At 37.8% G+C, this 26662-nt stretch overlaps 1 pseudogene; it reads left to right on the top strand.

The window, feature by feature from the left end:
* The first annotated feature begins 2211 nt into the window (after nt 1-2211).
* LOC137216630 (uncharacterized) lies at nt 2212-6927 on the top strand (annotated as a pseudogene).
* Nucleotides 6928-26662: the final 19735 nt, after the last annotated feature.

Here is a 26662-nt window from a genome sequence, read left to right as displayed (position 1 = left end):
AAGCAACCTAAGTGTACACTGATAGATGAGTGAATAATGGATATATTTTATATGTATATATAAAATGGAATATTACTCAGCCATAAAAAATAATGAAACCTTGCCATTTGCAACAACATGGATGGTCTAGAGGGTATTATGCTAAGTAAAATAAGTTAGACAGAGAAAGACAAATACTGCATGATCTCACTTATATGTGGAATTTAAAAAACAAAACAAACAAAACAAAGCAAAAATAGATTCATAGATACAAAGAACAAACAAACAGGTGGTTTCCAGAGAGGAGCGGGTGGAAACTATTGAACGTGATTAAGAGGCACAAACCTCCTGTTATAAAATAAAAGCCATGAAGATGTAATATACAGCGTAAGGAATATGGTCAATAATATTGTAATAACTTGGTATGTGGACAGACAGTTACTAGACTTATCATGGTGATCATTTTACAATGTATGTGAATGTCAAGTCACTATGTAGTACACATGAAAATAACATAATATTGTATATCAACTATGTTTCAATTTTATAAACTACATAAAGTGAATCTAGTAAAACAGAAGATTTAAATAAAACTTGCAATCTGTTATCATAACACCTAAAATGTCCAAGATTCAATAGAAAATCACTCATCATACTAAAAAACAGGAAAATCACAGCCTGAAAAAATAATGAACAGAGGACAACATGCAGTTGATTCAGCTGTTGGAATTATCTAGTGAATATTTGAAAGCAAAAATCATAAAAATGCTTAAATGGGAAATTATAAATATTCTTTGAATAAAGGGAAAAAAACAGAAAACCTTAGCAAAGAAATAGATTTGAGATATAGAGCAAAACAGAATTTATAGAACTGAAAGTACATTAACTGAATTAAAAACTCACTGCATAAGCTCAACAGTAGATTCGAGATGGAAAAGAAAAGAATAAGTGAACTTGAAAATAGAACAATGGAATTTAACCAACATGAACAACAGAAAGAAGATAGAATGCAAAAAAGAAAAAAAAATGAACAGAGCCTTAGTGTCCTGTGGGATAATAACAAAAGATCTGATTAGAGTCCCAGAACAGAAGGAGAAAGAGAATGAAGCTTAGATAATATTTAAAAAAAATACTGGCTGAAAACTTTCCAGATTTGATAAAATAACATTATGGTCAATTTCATGTGTTAACTTGACTGGATCATGGAATGCCCAGATTTTTGGCTAAACAGAATTTCTAGCTATATCTGTGAGGGTGATTCCAGAGGAGGTATGCATTTGAATTGGTAGACTGAGTAAAGCAGATTGCTTTCCCCAGTGTAGGTGGGCTTTATCCAATACATTAAGGGCCTGAATAGAATTAAAAAAAAAAGTAGAAGAGAGAATTTGCCTCTCTGACTCCTTGAGCTATGATAGAAGTCTTCTGCCCTCACACTGGGAAGTACACCATCCTCTCCCCTAGTTATCAGGCCTTCAGGCAGATTAAACTTACACCACCAGCTTTCCTGGGTCTCCAATTTGCAGATGGCAGATCATGAGACTTCTCCATCTCCATAATCATGTGAGGCAATTCCTCATATTAAATCTATTTATAATATATATCCTGCTGGTTCTATTTCTCTGGAAAACTCTAACTAATACATATTTTAGTACTGAGAGTGGTTTTAGAGGAATAGAATATGTTAAGGATGAGTTTTCTAAATTGGTTTCAGTGTTTCTGGAGTTGGCTCTCTAATCTGATTAGATTTAAAGATGTTAATGATTCTATTTTCAGTAGTAAAGAGGGCACTGATAGTCCATGATGTTACCTGGAGATAGAGATAGGTAAAATATCTGCATTGGATATTTCTAATAAAACATAAGAGACAAGGAATGAATGACTGCATATATGTTACTTTAGAACATTTTTAGAAAACTAATGAATATAATGAGGTAGGCTGGTTGTCCCTAATGTCACTGGCAAAGTGGTGCAAGAAAAGGATGAGCTCAGGGACTCAAATTCCCAGCTCAATTGCCATATTAATAATCTGAAAACTTCCAAATGTGCCCTGAAGGAGACTCTTAGCTCCTGTAACCACAGAGATAAGATTGCTGAAAATCAAACACAGAATCTCATTCTGAGACTGGCTGAATGACAATGCAACCTGAACTCTTATCTTCACAGGATGTCTACTTTTAAAGTAAGAGCACTGACTAGCACTGACTGGGAAAGAATGGGATCCTGTAAGTTGAGATGGGAATGCATGAGAAAACCTTGATGACTGAGCTGCTAAATTCTGATGAGTCTTCTTTTGCTGTGGAAGAGGCCTATCCATACCCAGTGGAAGCAGCCTCACCACCAATGATGGTGGCTTCCCCACTCCCAGTGGTAGTGGCTCCTCCACCCCTATCTGAGGGGATAAGTCCCGTATTGCCTGAGAAAACTCTAATAGCCTCACCTGGGGCAGCTGCCATGCAAGAAAAGGCTGATTCTCCTCAGGAGTCACCCCCATCACCTCCCTTTGCTTCTAGACTCAAGTCCCATCAGGCCCCTAAAGGTGAGATAAAAAATGTGACCCATGAAGAATTGTACTACACTCCAAAAAAACTACTTAAGTTTTCTAATTTACACAGACAGAAAACCAGGGAACATGTGTGGGAATGGCTACTAAGGGTGTGGAATAATGGTGGAAGGAACATAAAGTTGAGTCAGGACAAATTTATTGATATAGACTCACCAAGCAGAGATTCTGCATTTAATGTTGCAGCTCAGGGAGGGAGACAGGGCTCTAACAGTCTGGTGGGTTGGTTGGTTGGTTCATTGACTGAAACATGGATCAAAAGTTGCCCACAGTGAGCGAACTGGACATACTCGACCTGCATTTCTGGTTTAATGTAGAGAAAGGGATTCAAAGGCTTAGGGAGACTGTAAAATCCATATTACAATGTTTTTTCCATTTAGGACCTATTCACCCACACTGGGAGGGTCCAGAAGACATACTTTTAAGCAGTACTGTGAGAAATAAACTTTTGAGAAAAGCAGCATCACTGAGGAGCTATTTATTCTCTTCTTTGTAGGTCAGACCTCACAGTGAGAACAGTAGTCACTGAATTGAGAAACCTAAATGCAATGGGAGTAATTGGATCTTGATGTGATAGGAGTCCAAGTGTCAGCATTCAATTACTAAAGACAAGGTAGACATAATTACCATAATGGACAGCAGATTCAGAGCAGTAATCAGAATAGTCTGGCTCATGCATACCTATGATGTTGGTTGCTTGATCATGGTGTTCCTAGAATGAAATAGATGGGAAACCTACTAAATTCTTACTTGATATGTATAAACAGAGAAGTTCTAGGTCAAGAAAACAAAAGTCTAACCTAAATCATTGAAACAGAGTCACAGTCCCTCTTTCAATTCCTGGACTTGATTGTAGTTTACAAACTCAGAATCCCTTGAATGAGGGAGAGGCTGAACAGCCTTGAGGAAGGACCTGGTACATTACCGAAAATTTATGCTACTATTCCTTTTCCCAACCTTCCCCATAGGGACCTACGGCCTTATATCACAGTAACTGTGCACTGGGAAAAAAAGAACAAATCAGATCTTTGGGGGACAACTGGACACTGGCTTTGAACAAACACTAATTCCAAAACGTCACTGTGGGCCACCAGTCAGAGTAGAGGATTATGGAGGTCAGGTCATCAATGGAGTTTTAACTCAGGTCCATCTCACAAGGACCCAGTAGGTCCAAAAATCCATCCTGTGGTTATTTCCCCAGTTCTGGAATGCATAAAATGGAATACATACATGCACATTCAGCAGCTGGCAGAATCCCCACATTGATTCCCGGACCTCTAGAGTTAGGGAAATGATGGGAAAGGCTAAGTGGAAGCCAGTAGAACTGTCTCTACCTAGGACAATAGTAAATCAAAAGCAATACCACATTACCAGAGGGATAGCAGATATTAGTGCCACCATCAAGGACTTGAAAAATGCAGAGGTGGTGATTCCCAAAACATCCTAATTCAACTCACCTATCCAGCCTGTGCAGAAGACAGATGGGTTTTAGAGAATGAAAGTGGATTATCATACACTTAATCAGGAGATGGTTCCAATTTCAGCTGCTAAACCAGATGTGATTCCATTGCTTGAGCAAATTAACACATCTCCTGGTACCTAACATGCAGCTATTGGTCTGGCAAATGATTTTTTTTTCTACATCTGTTAATGAGGACCACCAGAAATAATTTGCTTTCAGCTGGCAAGACAAGCAGTATACCTTCACCATCCTAGCTCAGGGGTATATAACCTCTCCAGCCTTATGTCATAATTTGGTTCACAGGGATCTTGATCGCCTTCATTTCCACAAAATTTGTGGAAATTTTTTGATGAAATTATGAAGATTGGACCTAGTAAGACATAGCTACTACTCTAGACTTATTGGTAGGACCTTTGCCTGCTAGACAGTGAGAAAGAAACCCAACAACAATTCAGGGGCATTCTACTTTAGTGAAATTTGAAGAGGTCCAGTGGTGTGAGACATGTCAAGATATCTCTTCTAAAGTTAAGGGTAAGTATTTTATCTGGTCCTTCCTATAAGCAAAAAGAGGCACATTGCCTAGTGGGCCTCTTTGAATTTTGAAGGTAACATACTCCTCATTTTGGTATGGTACTCTGGCTCATTTACCAAGTGTCTCAAATAGCTACTAGCTTTGAGTGGGGCTCAGAGTAACAGAAAGCTTTGCAACTTGCCCAGCCTGCTATGCAAGCTGCTTTGCCACTTGGGACCCATGACCCAGAAGATCCAATGGTGCTTAAATTGTCAGTGGCACATAGGGAAGCTGTATGGAGTCTATGTCATGTCCTTATAGGTGAACTGCAGTGCAGGCCCTCAGAATTTTTGAGCCTAGCCCTGTAATCCATTGTAGATCACTACTCCCCTTTTGAGAAAGAACTCTTGGCCTGCTACTGGGCCTCAGTAGAAATTGAACATTTAACCATGGGCCACCAAGTTATCTTGCAACTGGAACTGACCATCATGAAATACGTATTATCTGAACCACCAAGCAATAAAGTGGGCAGGCAAAGCAGCACTGCATCATCAAATATAAGTGGAATATATGAGATTGGACTTGAAGAGCCCTGAAAGTACAAGTAAGTTTCACGGAGATGTTGTCCAAATGCTCATTATCCCCACTCCTGTTACACTATCTTTTCCTTCCCAGCCAGTACCTATAGCCTCATGGGGAGTTCCCTATGATCAGTTGACAGAGGAAGAGAAATCTCAGGCCTAGTTTACAGAAGGATCCACAAGATATGCAGGTACCACCTAGAAGTGGACAGCTGCAGCACTACTGTCCCTTTGTGAGACATCCCTGAAAGATAGTGGTGAAGGGAAGTCCTCCCAGTGAGCAGAACTTGGAGTTGCACACCTGTTTGTTCACTTTGCTTGAAAGGAAAAAATAGCTTAAGTGCAATTATATACCGATTCATAGATGTGGCTAATGGTTTGGCTTAATGGTCAGGAACTTGGAAGGAACATGTTTAGAAAATTGGTGATAAGAAAAATTGGGGATAGAAGTCTGTGGATATGTCTCTCTGAATGGGCAAAAAAATGTGAATATATTTGTGTCCCATATGAATGCTCACCAAAGGGTGAACTCTGCAGAGGAGGAATTTAACAATCAAGTGGATAGAATTACCCATTCTGTAGGTACCAGTTACCTTCTTTGCCCAGCCACCTATGTCATTGTGCAATAGGTTCATGAACAAAAGTGGCCATCGTGGCAGGGATGGGGGTTATGCATGGGCTCAGCAGCACAGACTTCGACTCATCAACTTGGTTAAGGCTATTGCTGAGTGCCCAACCTGCCAGCAGCAGAGATCAACACTGAGTGCCTGATATGGCACCAGTCCCCAGGGTACTCAGCCAGTTACATGGAAGCAGGCTGATTATACAGAACTGCTGTCATCATTTAAGGGACACTGTTTTGTTCTTACTGGAATAAACACTTATCTGGATATGGATTTGCCTTCCTGTATGCAATGCCTCTGCCAGCACTACCATCTGAGGACATATAGAATGCCATATTCACTGTCATGGTAATTCAATAAAGCATTCTTTCTGATCAAGGAACTCACTTCACAGCAAACGAAGTACAACAATGGACCCATGCTCATGTAATTCACTAGTCTTACCATGCATGTTTCCCGCCATTCTGAAGAAGCTGGTTTGACAAAACAATGGAATTGCCTTCTGAAGACTCAGTTACAGCACCAGCTCAATGACAATACCTTGCAGGGCTTGGGAAAGGCATCTTATATATGGTCCTTATGTGGCTGAACCACACTGAGTCCATTTTATTAGCTCCATATTAGGCCTGCAGTCCTACCCTTCCCCTTAATGAATGGCTAAAACTTTAGCTTACTCACAAAGAATGTGCCAAAGTGAGATAAGTTCCCTATAAACTTTTATCCTTGCCTTCATCAGATATGAAAAGTAGAAGAATGCCTTTTGCTGATGCAAATGGTTAATGGTCATGAGACCCACAGGGGGAGGAAAAACATCCAGTTCTCAACAGTGTGGGCATCCTTTTCCCTTGGTAGTCTGATTCTACTTTTAGCTTTAGCCCCTTTAAATCTCCCTGTACTCCTTTTGGCGGTACAGAGTGCAGCTGCTAATGCCTCTGGGATCATTGTCCGCCTGATCCTGCCTATATGTAAGTTACACACAATAAACATCATAATTGCACTTTATGGAGTTACCTGCTTCATTTTTTGGTCTTAAAGTTCCTTCTCAATTCAGAGGATATTATTCAATATCTCTACCTCCCAACACTGCTGTTTCTCCCATAGCCAGGATTCATGGATCCAGGAAACATAGGGTGGAAATGGAAATGGCATCACTCACTATTACCCCCACTGATCCATTAGAAAATTTTTTGCTTCCTATTCCTATGACCTAACACTCTGGTGGCCTAGGGGTCTTAGTTCTAGAGAAAGAAATAATTCCACCAAGAGACACAACAATGATTCCATTCACCTGGATGTTAATACTGCTGCCTGGCCACTGTGGGCTCCTCATGCCTCTGAAGCAATAGGCAAAGAAGGGAGTTATAGTGTGGGCTGAGATGATTGATCCTGCTACCAAGGGGAAATTAGACTTTTCTGCTCCACAGTGGAGGTAAGTAAGAGTATGTCTGGAAAACAGATAGGGTGTCTCTCAGTATTACCATGTCCTGTGATTAAGGTCAATGGGAAACTATAGTAACCCAATCCAGGTAGGACTACTAATGGCCCAGACACTTCAGGAATGAAATCTTGAGTTATCCCACCAGCTAAAGAAGAACAACCAACTGAGGTGCTTGCTAAAGGCAAATGGAATACAGAATGGGTAGTAGAAGACAATTACAAATACCAGCTATGACCAGTGACTAGCTTCAGAAATAGAAATATAATTCTCATGAGTATTTCCTCCTTGTTTTGTTATGAATATTTTTGTGTATATGTGTATGTACAAGTGTGTTAACACATATACTTTTCTTCCCTCTCTCGTTCTCTTATCATAAAATATATGTTGACTTTATATATCATAGTATTTAAGTATTGTTAATTTTACATCACAGTATTTAAGTTATGGGATATCAAGTAGAAGAATAAACATCACTCAAGAACTTTACCTCCTCTTCTGGGGCAGAGTTTGGCATATTTTCATCTATACACAAAAGAGTTGTATTATTGAGGTGCAATTATAACCTTGTCATTGTGTTTATTTGAAAATTAATTATGGTTTAAGGAGATGCATATGGATGCTAATTTGAGAAGGGTTGGACTTGTGATGGTTAATTTTATGTGTCAACTTGACTGGATAATAAAGTGCCAAGATATATGGCTAAATGTGATTTCTGGGTGTGCCTCTGAAGGTGTTTCCAGATGATATTAGCATTTTGAATCAATGGATTGAATAAAACAGACTGCTCAAACTTCCCTAGTGGCGCAGTGGTTAAGAATCTGCCTGCCAATGCAAGGGACATGGGTTCGATCCCTGGTCCGGAAAGATCCCACATGCCGCGGAGCAGATAAGCCCGTGCGCCACAGCTACTGAGCCTGCACTCTAGAGCCTGTGAGCCACAGCTGCTGAGCCCGCGTGCTGCTACTATTGAAGCCTGCATGCCTAGAGTCCGTGCTCTGCAACAAGAGAGGCCACCGCAATGAGAAGCCCACACACCGCAACGAAGAGTAGCCCCTGCTCGCCACGACTAGAGAAAGCCTGCGTGCAGCAACAAAGACCCAATTCAGCCAAAAATAAATAATTTATTAAAAAAAACACAACAGACTGCCCACCCCAGTGTGAGTGGGCATCATCCACTCCACTGAGGATCATGATAGAATTTTTAAAAGCGTACGAAGGGAAAATATGCCTCTCTGCTTGACTGCTTGAGCTGAAATATTGGTCTTCTCCTGCCCTAGGACTGGGAATTAAATCATGAGCTCCCCGAGTTCTCAGGCCTTCAGCCTCAGACTGAACTATACCACTGGTTTCCTTGGGTCTCCAGCTTGCAGACGGCAGATAGACTTCTCACCCTCCATAGATGCATGAGCCAATTCCTCATAATAAATTTCTTTAGGGGGTGGAATAAAATGACAGGGTAAGAGGATGCAGAACTCACTTCCCTCCATAAACACATCAAAAATATACCTACATGTGGTACGATTCTCACTGAAAACTTACTGGAGATTAGCAGAAAGACTCCTGTAAAACCAAGGCTGTAAGAAAGATACACACAGAATCACATAGGAAGGGAAGAGAAGTGATAGGAATGGGGCCTGTGCCCCTGGGAGGGGAGTCAGAAGAGGAGCGAGATTATACAGGTGAAAATTCTCCCTGGGGAGTGAGCAGTTCGAGCCACATATTGGGTCCCCCAGCCCTGGGACCCTACACTGGTAAGATGAGTCCCCTTGGTTGGTTAGAGGGTCAGTGGGACTAAAAGGAGGGCCCTGGGAAGCCTGGACTCTGCTTGTGATGAGTGTGCACATGCTTGCTTACTCCCTGAAAAAGGGTGGAGAGGGCAGGTTGAAACTGCACAGGTCGCTGACCAGTTTCCCACAACTGCTCTGATGTGCGTCCCAGCCTGAGCCCAGCAAGTGCTCTGGTCCCGCTTGTTTCATGATGCAGCTCCAAATTGGAGTGAGGGTTGCTGCAACCAAGGGGAGAGCTTGGCTGTGAGGCACAAAGGTGGCTCAGACCCAGAATGGCGTCTGAGCAGGGAAGGGCAGCCATTAATGGCACATATACAGGCAGCATATCAGAAGCAGTCCAGGTCTCTGACTGTGGCCAGAATACCACGAGCTGCACCCTGACACACACCAATCACCCACACCAGCACTGCCTGCTCTGTGGTGCAGCTCCACACTACTGTGAGGGCTGCAGCAGCCGAGGGGAGAGCTTGGCTGTGTGGGACAAATGTGGCTCAGACCCAAAGTGGCAGTATATCAGAAGTGGTCTGAGTTGCTGGCTGAAGCTGGGGCCAACACAGATCCACACTGAGCACCACACCAGCCTCTCTTGCTCCAGTACTGCTTCCCTCTGGGGTGAAAGTGCCAGTGCTGGGAAGGGGAGAGCACACACTTAAAAGGAATGGAGCCAGCTCAGACTCAACTCCCAGGGCTTCTGCTCCAGTAACTTGGGACCTGACCTCGCCTTCAATAGGGTGGTGACAGCCACTGACCAGAGGAGAAGCTTCGGCTCACACCTGGCTCTGGTTCTAGACCCTCCATCTCCAGCCCCACTTCCTACCAAGATGATAGCTGCCAGCACACCCTGGGAAAACTGTGACTTGTGTTCATAACAAATCCAGTCTCACACCAAATCCCCTGGGCACATGAAGACTATATAGGGACACTCCCAACACAAGAACACCCCTTCAAGACTGTAATAGGTAACTGTTTCACCTAATTTCATAGACACAGAGCAAGTTAAGCAAAATGAGAAGACAGAAGAATTTGTTTCAATTGAAAGAGCAAGAAAAAACCCAGATAAAACTACTAATGAAGCAGAAATAAACAATTTACCAGATAAAGGATTCAAAGCATTAGTAAAAAGCATGCTAACTGAATTAGAGAAAAAAATAGATGAAAATAGTGAGAATTTTAACAAGGAACTAGAAAACATAAAGAATAACCAGTCAAAGGTGAAGAATACAATAACTGAAATGAAAAATACACTAGAAGGAATTAACAGCAGACTAGGTGACAGAAGAATGCATAAGTCATCTGGAAGATACAATAGTGGAAATCACCCAAACAGAATTGCAAAAAGAAAAACAAATTTTCAAAATGAGAACACTTTAAGAGACCTCTAAGATAATATCAAGTGTACCAAAATTCACATTATAGGGGTCCTGGAAGGAGAAGAGAGAGAGAAAATGGTTGAAAATGTATTTGACAAAATTATGGCTGAAAACTTCCCAAACCGGAAGAAGCATACAACCCCCCAAGACTGAACCAGGAAGAAATAGACAATATGAACAGACTGATTACTAGTAGTGAAACTGAATTTGTTATTAAAAAATTCCCAGCAAACAAAAGTTCAGGACCAGACAGCTTCACAGGTGAATTATACCAAACATAGAATATTACTCAGCCATAAAAAATGAAATGCTGCCATTTGCAGCAATGTGGATGGACCTAGAGGGTATTATGCTTAGTGAAATAAGTCAGTCAGAAAAAGACAAATACCCTATGTTATCACTTATGGTGGTATCTAAAAAATAAAACAAACAAATGTATATAACAAAATAGAAACAGACTCATAGATATAGAGAACAACTAGTGGTTACCAGTGGGGAGAGGGAAGGGGGAGGGACCAGATAGGGATAGGGGATTAAGAGATACAAACTATTTATACAATACAATTTATTTATACAATACAATTTATACAAACTATTTATACAATAAATAAGCAACAAGGATATACTGCACAGCACAGAGAAATATAGCCATTATTTTGTAATAACCTTAAATGGAGTATAATCTATAAAAATATTGAATCATTACTCTGTACACCTAAAACTAATATAATATTGTAAATCAACTGTACTTCAATCAAAATCTCTTTATATACACACATGCATGCACACACATGCTTTTAGAAATACATGGTTGAAACAAAAATTATAACCCTACCTGTTTATGTGCCACTCAATGTATATATAGGAAATACTTAAGCCAATTATATTTGACAAGCACAGGGAGTAAAGGAACCTATATGGATGTAAGAGTTTCTACACTTCACTTGAAATGGTAGAGGTAATAGGTTCTCTCTCTCTCTCTCTCTCTCTCTCTCTCTCTCTCTCTCTATATATATATATATATATATATATATGACCTAACATACATTGTAATGCCCAGAGCAACCACTAATACAAACATACAAAGCAATATACTTCTGAAAAGTAATACAAATAAATCAAGATGGAATCCAAAAAAGGTTAGGAACAACAGTTTCATCTTGCCTGCATCATCCCATTCCTCAATCCAGCACTGCTCAGTGCAAAGAGGTAAATCCCTTGTCCAAGAATTCCCCTAGCAGAATGAGCAATCACCTTTCCCAGCTTTTTGGGGCATTGCATGAAGGACTTGCTTCAGTTTATCCCCATCCAGTTCGCTGGGGAGACAGGCATAGCTGAGACTCTGGAGATGCTAGGAAGAAAGAAGAATGGCAAGAGTTATCAGTATCAGCCACATGTTGAGACCAGACACAGAACCCAGTGGCCTGCTGCACAGAGTTCCCTAGCAGGTTTCACTACTGAGGAAACCAACAGCCAGCACAGCTGTCTTGGATTCACAGCAGAGTTCACCCCTGAGGGTCTCACATGTTTTCACATTCACAGGCTCCAGCTACCTGAGTCTCTCCATCCTGCCCCCCACAGCTGACCCTGAACCCTGCAGCTAAACACATGCACACAGCCAGCCATGACTTCTATTGTCAGCCCCCACCCCTGCATGCATGCCCACAGCAAGCCTCTGGAACCATGTATGAGTACACCATCACCCTGAAGCATCACTGCTGGATGTTTCAGTCCCTCTCTGCTGGGCCTGGAGGAACTGCTGAGAACCCCAGCAGCCCTTATAGCCACTGTGCCCTGCCACAGCTCTAGCTGCCAAAGACCATACAGCTGCTGACTTTGTAAGTTGCGGCTGCCTGAGCCAATGAGACACTGAACACTCCCCCAAATACACACATACCTGGGGCCATTGCAAGCCTAGGGTGTGTAAATCATTTATAACTCTAGTATAAAGGTTAAAAGACAAAAGCATTTAAAAAAAAAGACAGCTACAATAATTTGTTAATGGATATACAATATGAAAAGATGTAAACAGTGACAATAGAAATATAAAATGTGAGGGTTGGGAGTAGTAGTGTAGTGATTTTGTATGCAATTGATATTAAGTAGTTATCAGCCTAAAATAGACTGTTATAAGATGTTATATGAAGACTCATGGTAACCACAAAGCAAAAACCTATAATAGATACACAAAAGATAAAGACAAAGGAATCAAAGTAAATCACTACAGAAAATCATCAAATCACAAAGGAACACAGTAAGAGAGAAAAAATGGGAAAGGGATATATAAAACACTGAGAAAACAACTAACAAAATGACAATAGTAAGTCCTTCCCTATCAATAATTATTTAAATTTAAACAGACTAAATTATACAATCAAAAGACCTAATTTGCCTGAATGAAAAAAAAAAAAAAGAACAAGACTCACCTATATGCTGCCTATAAGAGACTCACTTCAGCTTTAAGGACACACATAGACTGAAAGTGAAGGGATGAAAAAAGATATTCCTTGCAAATGGTAACTGAAAGAGAGCAGAGGCTCTCTTTTTATATCATTTATGTCAGACAAAAATGCCTTAAAGTCAAAAACTGTAATAAGAGACAAGCACCAGTATATAATGAAAAAGGAGTCAATTCTTCAAGAGGAAATAACAATTGTAAATATATGTGCACCCAACACTACAGTACTTAAGTACAGTCATCCTTCAATTTCCACAGAGTATTGGTTCCAGGAGCCCCTGCACATACCAAAATCTACAGATGCTCAAGTCCAACAGTCAGCCCTCTATGTGTGTGGTACCACATCTGCGGATTCAACCAACCATGGATTGTGTAGTAGTCTATGTATTTATTGAAAAAAATCCATGTATAACTGGACATGCACAGATCAAACCTGTGTCAACTCTATATAAAACGAATATTAACATATTTGCAGGGAGGAATAGACAGCAATACAATAATACTGGGGGCCCTTAATATACCACTTTCAACAATGTATATATCATCCAGACAGATAATCAGTAAGGAAACAGTGGACTTAAACTACACTTTAGACCAACTGGACCTAACAGATATTCCACTGAGCAAAAACAGAAGGCATTTTCTTCTCAAGCACACATGAAACTTTCTCCAGGATAGATCATATGTTATGCCACAAAACAAGTCTTAACAAATTTAAGAAACATTGAGTACCTTTGCTGACCACAATAATATGAAATTAGAAATCAAGAATAGAAGGAAAACTAGAAAGCTCACGAATAGAAGGAAATTAAGCAACACGCTCCTAAACAACCAATGTGTCAAAGAAGCAATCAAGAGGGAAATCAAATAATATCTTGAGACAAATGAAAATGAAAACACAACACACCAAAACTTATGGAATTAAGCAAAAGCAGTTCTAAGACAGAAGTTTATAGTGACAAATGCCTACACTAAGAAAAAGGAAAACTCTCAAATAAAAACCTAACAAAAAAGAACTGCACAAGAACAACCAGCAACAACCACAAATCTTGGAGACAAAGGAATATGATATCAGAGTGGATAAAATATAAAATATGTCAACAAAATATTGCTAGATATGAAAAGAAACAAAAGTGTGCCAAATACTAAGGGACAAAAAAGCAGCTGACTGAATATGTTCATGAGACAGGCTTAGATTTGGGGCTTAGTAAACAAAGATTTTAAAGAGGCTATTATAACTATTTTCGAAGACTTAAGGAATCATGTTTAAAGAATTAAAGGAAGTATGAGAAAAATATATCCTTAGAGAATATAAATAAAGATTTAGAAATGATAAAAAGAATCATATAGAAATTCAGGAGTTGAGAAATATTCAATACTATAACTGAAAAAAGGTCACTAGAGAAGCTCAATAAAAAATTTGAGCTTACAGTAAAAGAACCAGTGATTCTGATGATAGAGCAATAGAGATTATCTAGTCTGATGAACAAAAAGAAAAAAAAAAAGAATGAAGAAAAATAAAAGAGCATCACAGACCTGTGGGACATCATCATCTTCAAGCATATCAACATATGCATAATGGGAATCACAGGAGGAGAAAAGAAAGAGAAGGGGCAGATAAAATATTTGAAGAAATAATGGAGGAAAACTTGCCAAAACTGATGAAAAACATTAATCTGAAGATCAAAGAAGCTCAACAAACTCAAATTAGTATAAAGTGAAAAAGATAACACCAAAACATGCCATAGTCAAATTGCCAAAGGTCGAAGGAGAAAATCTTGAATGCAGGAAAAAAAATGATTTAAGAGGTACAAGTGTTTCTTAATGAGATTAGCAGCTGACTTCTCACAAACACCAGATAAACATGAATAACAGAAAATAATGGGGTGACAGCTTCAAACTGTTGAAAGAAAATGACTATCAGGCATGAATTCTATAAAACCTCCTAGTAAATCTCCTTTATAAAAATCTCCTTTAAAGATAAAAATGAAATTAAGACATTTACAGATAAATAAAAACTGAGAAAATGTACTGATATCAGATCAGACTTACAGGAAATACTAAAAAGAATCCTTCAGACTGATAGGCAAGGACACAGGACGGTAACTCAAATGTAGAAATGAAGAAAACTTGTAAAAGTAGTTATATATGTACTATAAAAGATAGTATATGTATTTTTGTCCCTGTTTTCTTCTTGTACCTATTTTAGAAGAGAACAAAACAACTACCAAACTGTGTTGTTGGGAAAACATAAATTTGCATGGCAATAATGATACAGAGAATGAGGGAAAGATTGGAATTTATTGGAGCAAAGTTTTTATATACTATTGAAATTAAGTTAGCATTAATCTGAATGTGATGTTTTTTAGTTAAGATGTTAATTATATTCACCAAAGTAACCAATAAGAAAATTATGATTAAAAGATATATCATGAAAGAAATGACAAAGAAATTTAAAAGGCACACTAAAAATACTTAATTCAAAAAAAAGGGGGGCAGGGTTTCAGGACTAGAGGGAAAAAAATGTAAGACACATAGAAAACAAGTTGGAAAACTGGCCAATGTAAAACCTATCTTATCAGGAATTACATTAAATATAAGTGGATTAAACACTCTTATCTAAAGTCACATATTAGCAAAATGGAGAAAAGTAAAATAAATATGATCCAACCATGTGCTATCTACAAGAGACTTGTTTTAGATTCAAAGATAAAAATAGTTCAAAAGTAAAAGGATGAGAACAAATCAAGTAGCAGTAATGAAAAGAGGGCTGTAGTGGATATATTAGTATGATACAAAATAAAATTTTTAAATATTAGAAGAGACACTTTTAAAATGACAAGAGGGTCAATCCATCAGGAAGATATAACTATACATAACACACAGCAGCAGAACACACATAACAGCAGAACCTAAAAATATATGAGAAAAACAGACAATATTGATGGCAGAGAAAAAAAAAACTATTCCAAAATTATGTTTTGAGATTTTAAATCCCCACTATCAATAATCAGTAAAACAACTAGGCAAAAGGTAAACAATGAACTATAAGACCTTGAAAAATACTATAAACTAACTATGGCTAACAAACATGTATAAAACACTCCATCCACAACAGCAAAATACATATTTTCTTAAGTGTACATGAGACATTCTAGAGCCTAGACCATAAACTAGCCTATAAAACAAGCCTCAATAAATTTAAAAGAAGTTAAATAATACAAGTATACAAAGATTGCTCTCTGACAACAAAGGAATCAAATTATATATCAACAATGGAAGAAAATTTGAAAAATTTTTTAAATATGTGGAAATTAAACAACACCCTACTAAACAGTCAATGGATCAAATAAAAAAAATAACAAGGAAAATTACAAAAATTTTTGTAACAACTGAAAATAAAAGCTCAACATACCAAAACGTATTAGATGTAACTAAAAGTAGTACTTATAGCAAAATCTACATCTGTAAATGCCCATATTAAGAAAGTAGAAAGATCTCAAATCAATAACTTAACAAACATTCCACTTTAAGATACTGAAGAATGAAGAGGAAACTAAACTTAAAGCAAGTAGATAGAAAAAAATAAAGATTAGAGTGGACATAATTGAGATATGGAATAGAAAATCAGTAGGAAAAATCAAAAGATTGACAAAATTGACAAAAGTTTGGCTGGTTTGACCAAGACAAAAAGAGAAAAGATTCAAACTACCAAAACAGAATAAAAGAGGGAAATTGCTACTGACCTTACAGAAATAAAAAGGATGATAAATGAATGCTATAAACAACTTTACACCAACAAATTAGATAATTTAAATAAAATGGAAAACTCATCTAAAACCACAAGCTTATAAAACTAATTCAAGAATAAATAGACAATCTAAATAAACTTATAATAAATAAAGAAACTGAATCTAATAATAATTTTAAAAAACTACCTACAAAGAAGACCCCATGCCCAGATGATTTCACCTCTGAATTCTATCCAATATTCAAAGAAGAATTAATACCAATTATTCACAACACTTCCAAAAAAGAGAAAAGGGAACAAATCCCAACTGAGTTTTGAGGCCGGTATTACCCTAATCCCAAAACAAAAAAAAAGACATCACAAGAAATTAAGCTCACAGACCAATATCTCCTATGAACACAGACATAAAATTACTCAACATAATACTAACTAGCCAAAGCCAGAAACAACATACACCATGAACAAGTGTAATTTGTCCCAGGGTTGTACAGTTGGTTTAATGTAATATATCAATGTAATTTTTTTTAATCACATGAACATCAAAATAAACACAGAGAAAGCATTTGACAATATTCAATATTCTTTCACAATAAAAATACTCAGCAAACGATGAATAGAGGGGAACTTTCTCAACCAGATAAAGGGCATCTAAAACCTACAGCCATATATATATATCTCTGAGATACTGATTTCATTTCCTTTGGATATATACCCAGAAGTGAGAATGCTGAATCATGCAGTAGTTCTATTTATAACTTTCTGAGGAACTTCCATACCGTTTTCCATAACAGATGTATAAATTTACATTCCCACAAACAGTTCCCTTTTCTTCACATCCTCACCAATGATTCCCTTTTCTTCACATCCTCACCAACACTTTTTGTTTTGACTTTTTTTTTTAAAACATCTTTACTGGACTATAATTGCTTTACAATGGTGCATTAAGTTCTACTGTATAACAAAATGAATCAGTTATACATAAACATATATCTCCATATCTCCTCCCTCTTGCGTCTCCCTCCCACCCTCCCTATACCACCCCTCTAGGTAGACACAAAGCACAGAACTGATCTCCCTGTGCTAAGCAGCTACTTCCCACTAGCTATCTATTTTATATTTAGTAGTGCATACATGTCCATGCCACTTTCTTACTTCATCCCAGCTTCCCCTTCCCCTTCCCCATGTGCTAAAGTCCATTCTCTAAGTCTGTGTCTTTATTCCTCTCCTGCCCCTAGGTTCTTAAGAACCTCTTTTTTTTTTTTTTTAGATTCCAAATATATGTGTTAGTATATGGTATTTGCTTTTCTCTTTCTGACTTACTCCACTCGGTATGACATTCTATAGGTCCATCCACCTCACTACAAATAACTCAATTTCATTTCACTTTATGGCTGAGTAATATTCCATTGTATATATGTGACGCATCCACTTTCTCCATTCATCTGTCAATCAACACTTAGGTTGCTGCCATATCCTAGCTATTGTAAATAGACCTGCAAGGAATATTGTGTCACATGACTCTTTTCCAATTATGGTTTTCTCAGGGTATATGCCCAGTAGTGGGATTGCTAGGTCATATGGTAGTTCTATTTTTAGTTTTTTAAGGAACCTCCATACTGTTCTCCATAGTGGCTGTATCAATTTACATTCCCACCAACAGTGCAAGAGGAACGATTCCTTTGCTCAACAGACTCTCCAGCATTTACTCTTTGTAGATTTTTTTATGATGGCCATTCTGACCGCTGTGAGGTGATACCTCATTGTAGTTTTGATTTGCATTTCTCTAATGATTAGTGATGTTGAGCATTCTTTCATGTGTTTGTTGGCAATCTGTATATCTTCTTGGGAGAAATGTCTATTTAGGTCTTCTGCCCATTTTTGTATTGGATTGTTTGTTTTTTTCATATTGAACTGCTTTAAATTTTGGAGCTTAATAATTTCTCCATTGCTTAATTTGTAAATATTTTCTCTCATTCTGAGGGTTGTCTTTTTGTCTTGTTTATGGCTGCCTTTGCTGTGCAAAAGCTTTTAAGTTTTATTAGGTCCCCTTTGTTTATTTTTGTTTTTATTTCCATTTCTCTAGGCGGTGGGTCAAAAAGGATCTTGCTGTGATGTATGACATAGAGGGTTCAGTCTATGTTTTCCTCAAAGAGTTTTAGAGTGTCTGGCCTTACATTTAGGTCTTTAATCCATTTTGAGTTTATTTTTGTGTATAGTGTCAAGGAGTGTTCTAATTTCATTATTTTATATGTAGCTGTCCAGTTTTCCCATCACCACTTACTGAAGAGGTTGTCTTTTCTCCATTGTATATTATTGCATCCTTTATCAAAGATGAGGTGACCATATGTGTGTAGGTTTAACTCTGGGCTTTCTATCCTGTTCCACTGATCAATATTTCTGTTTTTGTGCCAGTACCATATTGTCTTGTACTGTAGCTTTGTAGTATAGTCTAAAGTCAGGGAATCTGATTCCTCCAGCTCTGTTTTTCTTTCTCAAAATTGCTTTGGCTACTCGTGGTCTTTTGTGCTTCCATAGAAATTGTGAATTTTTTTTGTTTTACTTCTGTGAAAAATGCCATTGGTAGTTTGATAGGGATTGCATTGAATCTGTTGATTACTTTGGGTAGTATACTCATGTTCACAATGTTGATTCTTCCAATCCAAGAACATGGTATATCTCTCCATTTGTTTGTATCACCTTTAATTTCTTTCATCAGTGTCTTATAATTCTTCGCATACAGGTCTTTTGTCTCCTTAGGTAGGTTTATGCCTAGGTATATTATTCTTCTTGTTGCAATGGTAAATGGGAGTGTTTCCTTAATTTCTCTTTCAGATTTTTCATCACTAGTGTATAGGAATGCAAGAGATTTCTGTGCATTCAGTTTGTATCTTGCTACTTTACCAAATTCATTGATTAGCTCTAGTAGTTTTCTGGTAGCATCTTTGGGATTCTCTATGTATAGTATCATGTCATCTGCAAACAGTGACTGTTTTACTTCTTATTTTCTGATTTGGATTCCTTTTTTTTTCTTTTTCATCTCTGCTGTGGCTAAAACTTCCAAAACTCTGTTGAATGGTAGTGGTGAGAGTGGGCAACCTTCTCTTCTTCCTGATCTCAGTGGAAATGGTTTCAGGTGTTCACCATTGAGAATGATGTTTGCTGTGGGTTTGTCATATATAGCCTTTATTATGTTGAGATAAGTTCCCTCTATGCCTACTTTCTGGAGAGTTTTATCATAAATTGGTGTTGAATATTGCTGAAAGATTTTTCTGCATCTATTGAAATGATCATATGGTTTTAATCCTTCTAGTTGCTAATATGGTTTATCATATTGATTGATTTCCATATATTGATGAATCCTTGCATTCCTGGGATAAACCCCACTTGATCATGGTGGATGGTCCTTTTAATGTGCTGTTCGATCTGTTTGCTAGTATTTTGTTGAGAATTTTCGAATCTATGTTCACCAGTGATATTGGTCTGTAGTTTTCTTTTTTTGTGACAGCTTTCTCTGGTTTGGGTATCAGGGTGATAGTGGCCTCGTAGAATGAGTTTGAGAGTGTTCCTCCCTCTGCTGTATTTTGGAGGAGTTTAAGAAGGATATGTGTTACCTCTTCTCTAAATTTTTGATATAATTCACCTGTGAATCCATCTGGTATTGGACTTCTGTTTGTTGGAAGATTTTTAATCACAGTTTCAATATCAGTGCTTGTGATTGGTCTGTTTATATTTTGTATTTCTTCCTGGTTCAGTCTCAGAAGACTGTGCTTTTCTAAATATTTGTCCATTTATTCCAGATTTTCCATTTTATTGGAATATATTTGCTTGTAGTAATCTCTCATAATCCTTTATATTTCTGCAGTGTCAGTTGTTACTTCTCCTGTTTCATTTATACTTTTATTGATTTGATTCTTCTCCCTGTTTTTCTTCATGAGTCTGGCTAGTGGTTTATCAATTTTGTATACCTTCACAAAGAACCAGATTTTAGTTTTACTGATCTTAGCTATTGTTTCCTTCATTTCTTTTGCACTTATTTCTGATCTGATCTTTATGATTTCTTTCCTTCTGTTAACTTTGGGGGTTTTTTGATCTTCTTTCTCTAATTGCTTTAGTGTATGGTTAGGTTGTTTATTTGAGATGTTTCTTGTTTCTTGAGGTAGGATTGTATTGCTATAACCTTCTGTCTTAGAACTGCTTTTGCTGCATCCCATAGGTTTTGGGGCATCATGTTATCATTGTCTTTTGTTTCTAGGTATTTTTTTTATTTCCTCTTTCATTTCTTCAGTGATCTCTTGGTTATTAAGTAGTGCATTGTTTAGCCTCCATGTGTTTGTATTTTTTACAGATCTTTTCCTGAAATTGATATCTAGTCTCATAGCATTGTGGTCAGAAAAGATACTTGATACCATTTCAATTTTCTTAAATTTACCAAGCCTTGATTTGTGACCCAAGATATGATCTATCCTGGAGAAGGTTGCATGAGCACATGAGAAGAAAGTGTATTTTGTTATTTTGGGATGGAGTGTCATATAAATATCAATTAAGTCCATCTTTTTTTAATATATCATTTAAAGCTTGTGTTTCCTTATTTATTTTCATTTTGGAATATCTGTCCATTGGTGAAAGTGGGGTGCTAACGTCCCCTACTATGATTGTGTTACTGTTGATTTCCCCTTTTATGGCTATTAGCATTTGCCTTATGTATTGAGGTGCTCATATGTTGGGTTCATAAATATTTACAATTGTTATATCTTGTTCTTGGATTGATCCCTTGATCATTATGTAGTGTCATTTTGTCTCTTGTAAGAGTCTTTATTTTAAAATCTATTTTGTCTGAAATGAGATTTGCTACTCCAGCTTTCTTTTGGTTTCCATTTGCATGGAATATCTTTTTCCATCCGCTGACTTTCAGTCTGTATGCGTCTCTAGGTCTGAAGTGGGTCTCTTGTAGACAGCATATATACGGGTTCTGTTTTTGTATCCATTCAGCCAGTCTCTGTCTTTTGGTTGGAGAATTTAATCCATTTACATTTAAGGAAGTTAACAACATGTATGTTCCTATTGCCATGGTCTTAATTGTTTTGTGTTTGTTATTGTAGGTGTTTTAATTTTCTTGTGTTTCCTGCCTAGGGAAATTCCTTTAGCATCTGTTCTAAAGACGGTTCAGTGGTGCTGCATTCTCTTAGCTTTTCTTGTCTGTAAAGGTTTGAAATTCTCCATCAAATCTCAATGAGAATGTTACTGGGTAGAGTAATCTTGGTTGTAGGTCTTTCTCTTTCATCACTTTAAATATGTCCTGCCACTCCCTTCTGGCTTGCAGGGTTTCTGCTGAAATATCTGCTGTTAACCTTATGGGGATTCCCTTGTATGTTTTTTTTTTTTTTTTTTTTTTTTTTTTGCTTTTCCCTTGCTGCTTTTAGTATTTTTCCATTGTGTTTAATTTTTGATAGCTTGATTAATATGTGTCTTGGCATGTTTCTACTTGGATATATCCTGTATGGGCCTCTCTGCACTTCCCAGACTTGATTGACTATTTCCTTTCCCATATTAGGGAAGTTTACAATTATATTCTTTTCAAATATTTTCTCAGTTCCATTCTTTTTCTCTTCTTCTTCTGGGAAACCTATAATTCTAATGTTGGTGCATTTAATGTTGTCCCAGAGGTCTCTCAGACTGTCCTCAATTGTTTTCATTCTTTTTTCTTTATTCTGCTCTTCAGTAATTATTTCCACTATTTTATCTTCCAGGTCACTTATCCGTTCTTCTGCCTCAGTTATTCTGCTCTTGATTTCTTCTAGAGAATTTTTAATTTCACTTATGTGTTGTTCATTATTATTTGTTTGCTCTTTAGTTCTTCTACATCCTTGTTAAATGTTTCTTGTATTTTCTCCATTCTATTTCCAAGATTTTGGATCATCTTTATTATCATTACTCTGAGTTGGTTTTCAGGTAGACTGCCTATTTCCTCTTCATTTATTTGGTCTTGTGGGTTTTTTACCTTGCTCCTTCATCTCCTGTGTGTTTCTGTTTTCTCATTTTGGTTAACTTACTGTTTGGGGTCTCCTTTTCACAGGCTGCAGGGTCATAGTTCCCATTGCTTTTGGTGTCTTCTCCCCTGTGGCTAAGGTTGGTTCAGTGGGTTTTGTAGGCTTCCTGGTGGAGGAGACTGGTGCCTGTGTTCTGGTGGATGAGGCTTGATCCTGTCTTTCTGGTGGGCAGGACCCTTTCTGGTGGTATGTTTTGGGGTGTCTGTGAACTTATTATCATTTTAGGCAGCCTCTCTCCTAATGGGTGGGGTTGTATTCCTGTCTTACTAGTTGTTTGGCATAAGGTGTCCAGCACTGTAGCTTGCTGGTCATTGAGTGGAGCTGGCTCTTCACCTTGAGATGGAGATCTCTGAGTGAGCTTTCACCATTTGATATTACATGGGGCCAGGAGGTCTGTGGTGGACCAATGTCCTGAACTCAGCTCTCCCACCTCAGAGGCTCGGTCCTAACATCCGGCCAGAGCACCAAGACCCTGTCAGCCACCAGTTCAGAGAAGGGAGAAAAAAAAAGAAAGAAAAATAATATAAAATAAAGTTATTAAAATAAAATTTATATTATTAAAAATAAAAAATATAAAATAAAAAAAGAATGAAGGGAGTAACCAAACCAAAAAACAAATCCACCAATGATAACAAGTGCTAAAAACTATACTAAAAAAAAATAATGATCAACAGAACCCTAGGACAAATGGTAAAAGCAAAGCTATACAGACAAAATCACACAAAGAAGCATACACATAGACACTCACAAAAGGAGAAAAAGGAAAATATATATATATATATATATTAAAAAAAAAGGAAGAGAGCAACCAAATCAATAAACAAATCTACCAGTGATAATAAGCTCTAAATACTAAACTAAGATAAACATAAAACCAGAAACAAATTAGATGCAGAAAGCAAACCTCAAGTCTACAGTTGCTCCCAAAGTCCACCACCTCAATTTTGGGATGATTCCTTGTCTATTCATGTATTCCAGAGATGCAGCGTTCATCAAGTTGATTGTGGAGATTTAATTTTTTGCTCCTGAAGCTGCTGGGAGAAATTTCCCTTTCTCTTCTTTGTTTGCACAGCTCCTGGTGTTCAGCTTTGGATTTGGCCCCGCCTCTGCATGTAGGTCACCTGAGTGTGTCTGTTCTCTCCCCAGAAAGGGTGGGGTTAAAGTAGCAGCTGATTAGGGGTCTCTGGCTCACTCAGGCCATGGGGAGGGAGGGGTACGGAATGCAGGGCGAGTCTGCCGCGGCAGAGGCCTGTGTGATGTTGCAACAGCCTGAGGCATGCCATGTGTTCTCCCGGGGAAGTTGTCCCTGGATCTCTGGACCCTGGCAGTGGAGGGCTGTACAGGCTCCTTGGAGGGGAGGTGTGGATAGTGACCTGTGCTTGTACACAGGATTCTTGGTGGCTGCAGCAGCAGACTTATCGTTTCACACCCATCTCTGGGGTCCGCGCTGACAGCCACAGCTTGTGTCCATCTCTGGAGCTTGTTTAGGTGGTGTTCTGAATACCTTCTCCTTGTGCACCCTGAAACAATGGTCTCTTGCCTCTTAGGTAGTTCCAGACTTTCTCCCAGACTCCTGGCTACCCGTGGTGCACTAGCCCCCTTCAGGCTGTGTTCATGCAGTCAACCCCAGTCCTCTTCCTGGGATCTGACCTCCAAAGCCCGAGCCTCAGCTCCCAGCCCTGCCCACCCCGGCAGTGAGCAGACAAGCCTCTCAGGCTGGTGGGTCCTGGTCGGCAGCAATCCTCTGTGTGGAAATCTCTCCACTTGGCCCTCTGCACCCCTGTTGCTGTGCTCTCCTCCACGGCTCCGAAGCTCTGCCCCTCCACCACCCACAGTCTCCATCCGTGAAGGGCCTTCTAGTGTGTGGAAACCTTTCCTTCTTCACAGCTCCCTCCCACTGGTGCAGGTCCCAACCCTATCCTTTTGTCTCTGTTTATTCTTTATCTTTTGCCCTACCCAGGTATGTGGGGAGTTTCTTGCATTTTGGGAGGTCTGAGGTCTTCTGCTAGTGTTCAGTAGTTGTTCTGTAGGAGCTGTTCCTCATGTAGATGTATTTTTGATGTATTTGTGGGGAGGAAGGTGATCACTTATTACTCGTCCGCCATCTTGAAGCTATCTCCTGTTTTGACTTTTTGATAATAGCCATCCTAACAGGTGTGAGGTGATATTGATGGTTTTGATTTGAATTTCCCAGATACTTAATCAAGTTGAGCACTGAAGTTTCATGTACCTGTTGGTCATTTGTATGTCTTCTTTGAAAAAATGTGTATTCAGGTCCTTTGCCTATTTTTGAATTTGGCTGTTAGTGTCACTTTTTGCTACTGAGTTGAGTTCCTTTATATATTAAATATTAAGCTGTTATCTGATATTTGGCTTCCAAATACTTTCTCCCATTACATTGGTTGCCTTTTCACTCTTGATAGTTTCCTTTGCTGTGCAGAAACATTTAAGTTTGATGCAATCCCACTTGTATATTTTTGCTTTTGTTTACTGTGCCTTTGGTGTCACACCCAAAAAAAAAAACCACTGCCCAGGCCAATGTCAAGAAGCTTTTTCTCTATGTTCTCTTCTAGTAGTTTTATGGTTACAGGTATATCATTTAAGTATTTACTCCATTTTGAGTTAATTTTTGTGTATGTTGTGAGATATATATTGCAGTATTATTCATAATAGCCAAGATATGGAAACAACCTAAGTTTCTGTCAATTTATGAACAGATAAAGAAAATGTAACACACACACACACACACACACACACACACACACACACACATACACACAAGGATATTATTCAGCCTTAAAAAAAAGAAGGAAATTCTGCCATTTGCAACAACATGGATGAACCTGTAAGATATTATGCTAGGTGAAGTAAGCCAGACACAGAAAGACAAATACTGCATGATCTCATTTATATGTAGAGTATAAAATAGTTGAACTCATAACAGCTGAGAAAGAGTATAGAATGGGGGATGGGGGAAATGAAGAGATGTTGGTCAAAGGGTACAGAATTTCAGTTATATAGGATGAATAATTTCTGAAGATCTAATGTATAGTGTGGTGATTACAGTTAATAATGCTGTATTGTATACTTAAAATTTGCTAGGAGAACTGATCTTAAGTGTTCTCACCACAAAAATATTAGATAACTATGTGAGGTGATAGATGTATTAATTATCTTGATTATGATAATCATTTCCCACTGTATACATACATCAAAATATCACATTGTATACCTTAAATATATAAGATGTTTATTTGTGAAATATATGTCAATAAAGGTGGAAAAATAATAAAAAGACGAGCCTATTAGGCTAGGATAGTTAGGAGTTCATCACTTCAAGTAGAGAACTGACTTTTTCTGCTAAATTAAAAAATAGGTTTTGGAATGTTATAAATAAATAAATAAAGAAGTCTCACTTTTCCCCATTGATAAAATGGGTAAATAAATGGTATTGAACCCACAGAGTCACTGTAACTATGAAATAAGTAAATATATATCAAAGTAAAACACTTAGAAAATATCCTGGTACACAGAAATTACCTACTAATAATCATTTAAAACTATTACTATTATCATTATTATCTATGTGAAAACAGTCCTTTAATATACATTAAAATTTTTCTCTGGCTAGTAGGATTATAAGGGTGATTTGTTTTAAAATTGAGGTATATTTGATAATTAAAAACTATATATATTTAAGGTGTAGAACTTGATGATTTGATATATATATATATATATATATATATATATATATATATATATATATATATATATATATACACACTGTGAAATAATCACCATATTCAAATTAACAAACTAGAACAACCTTATGATTCAGCAATCCCACTTCAGGGTATATATCCAAAGGACATGAAATATCTCAAAAAGATCCGCATTCTCATGTTCATTGCACCATTATTCATAATAACCAAGACTTGGAAGCCATCTAAGTGTTCCTCCACAGATGAGTGGAAAAGGAAGATGTGGTATGCATGTATGTGTGTGTATACACACACACACACACACACAACCACACACAATGGAATATTACTCAGTCTTAAAAAAGAAGGAAATCCTGCCATCTGCAATGACATG

Source organism: Pseudorca crassidens, chromosome X (assembly GCF_039906515.1).
Source record: "Pseudorca crassidens isolate mPseCra1 chromosome X, mPseCra1.hap1, whole genome shotgun sequence".
In the NCBI taxonomy this organism is placed as follows: Eukaryota; Metazoa; Chordata; class Mammalia; order Artiodactyla; family Delphinidae; genus Pseudorca; species Pseudorca crassidens.
This window is presented reverse-complemented; position numbering and strand designations above follow the sequence as displayed.